This window comes from Ostrea edulis, chromosome 10, assembly GCF_947568905.1.
Source record: "Ostrea edulis chromosome 10, xbOstEdul1.1, whole genome shotgun sequence".
Classification (NCBI taxonomy): domain Eukaryota; kingdom Metazoa; phylum Mollusca; class Bivalvia; order Ostreida; family Ostreidae; genus Ostrea; species Ostrea edulis.
Genome location: NC_079173.1, coordinates 27711255 through 27713337, shown reverse-complemented (window position 1 = coordinate 27713337; position 2083 = coordinate 27711255). Strand labels below are relative to the sequence as shown.

The window sequence follows — 2083 nt, the reverse complement described above, 5'->3', positions numbered from 1 at the left end:
CATATCTTACGTGATCTGTAATGAGTAGCAGTGCTGTATACTTGTTGATTACAACGCCGGTACGTGTACCTTATGAATAATTGTGAATCAAGGAATGTACATCTACCATAATTTCAAACTGAGCTTTGACCTCACTGAAGGGAGTGGTTTCGCAATGACACACCTACTTCCGCCGATGACGTAGTAAGTATGTATATAATAAACGATTTTGTGAGTCGTATAGTATGCGACGTCCACTGCTATCCACGGTGCCACTAAGATCGTAGTCAAAATGGTAAGAATAATTATGTATGTTATCTCTGTAACAATACAATCCACGTATTGTGTAACAATGTAGTGAGGTTAATGCTGATGGGAAGGCAAACAATAAAGAATTTAGATTGAAATTATCTTTTCTGTTTATAGATACTGAAATTTCATCACAGATATCTTGACAGATGCATAGTAATTAATATGTGTTTTTGAATACTTGTATTTTAATCTATCTTAATTTTTCATTCATAAATAAATATCGGTATTTCATTATTCCACCAGGTATTACTGTCCCTTATCATCGTCTGCTGTGTTCTATTCAATGCCTTGGCATTTGAAGGCCCTAGCTACCACCATCGAAGGAATAATGAAAGAAGTATCACCGATGGTGTATTTATTAATGCTTCTGCTGCTGCTAAAGATACCGACAATGGAGAAATTCAAGCCAGGGATAGAAGATCAACCATCGTGAGTCAAGTTTCTTCTCAGCTCAAATTTATCATTTTAGATTATTAGCCTACCTGTTTGCATTTACTCCCCTTACGCCAGAAAGAGGGTGTTATGCATTTCTGTCCTGAGCTTCACATAAACAATATCAGGAAACAAAGTATGTTAAAGTTTGCGGTACCAAATTCTTTAGTATGTTGATATTTAACTGTTGTATCATATCTATGATAAAACAAGGTTTAATTTCTTTTATATCATTGAGAATACATTTTAAATGTACATTTCGTTAAATAATGGGTTGGGAAAGGGAGTGTTACCACTCTGATTCCACGCATAGGGACACTGAATACGACATCAAAATATGCTATAGTTACTCATTCACAGGATCTTCGTAGTCTTTATGAATCAGGTCTTACTACGGAATTCCCATGGGCACGACTTGTGGTCCATTGTTGACTGACGTGTTTTATTGCTATGAGGCATAATTGATTGAAAAACTTCTACATGAGAAGTAATAATCTTTTAATTTGGCTTTCCTTTCGACATTTACAAATATCAATGATTTATCTATTAACAATAATTATTTTCATATATATCAAAATTCGTAATATTCCTGTGAACTCGAAATAAACGACACCACAGAGTCCTGCACATCTGGTTCGTACTTAAAGAATTCATTGAAAATAGATCTCAACCTCAAATTAACAACTCAATATAATGTTGAACGCCGTCGGCAGATTATGTACACAATCGTTGTTTGTTTTGTGTATCAACATTGTGGTGGCTTACGAAGATGAATGGCTTTTTTAATTTGTATATCAGGATATATATGACTTATAAATAGCAAGATGTTTGTTTTCTGTTATCATGAATTAGAAAGATGCATTTGTTCATTACTTTATATGTTAATATTTGTATAATCCGAGAAATAGTAAGGAGACACTATAAATATCAGCTGGATAATGAGTCTAGATTATTCAGAAAATTATCTAAAGTGTCCTTAATTTACAGGAATATCACGAAGGAGGAAGAGGAAAATAGACATACACGTGGACACGCATTGCGGATCTGACGAATTGCAGCAAAAATGAACAATTTGCATGTTTAATGTTTGCTACAGTTGGATTAAATTTTAATCCTTATTTTGGTCAATTTCTAATTTGATAGCAATACCGGTATAGACGTGGTCAACACATGTCAAATCTGTGTGTTACATAGTAATGAAGAAGAACAGAAAGTTTTGGGGGAAAAATTAGCGACTTTTATTAATTCTTATTAACCCTATTCAACATTATAGTGTATATTAAAACTCCCAGCACCCGGGCATTACGATGAATAAACAACTGTGTTTACATTGTGCACCAATGCATTATTCATGGTGGTT

The 2083-nt window shown here is 33.9% G+C and overlaps 1 long non-coding RNA gene across 1 annotated transcript; it reads left to right on the top strand.

The window, feature by feature from the left end:
- The first annotated feature begins 224 nt into the window (after nucleotides 1-224).
- On the top strand, nucleotides 225-1839 carry LOC130051075 (uncharacterized). Its single transcript, XR_008799500.1, has 3 exons — nucleotides 225-274; nucleotides 535-720; nucleotides 1711-1839. It is a non-coding gene; the product is annotated as an uncharacterized LOC130051075 (long non-coding RNA).
- Nucleotides 1840-2083: the final 244 nt, after the last annotated feature.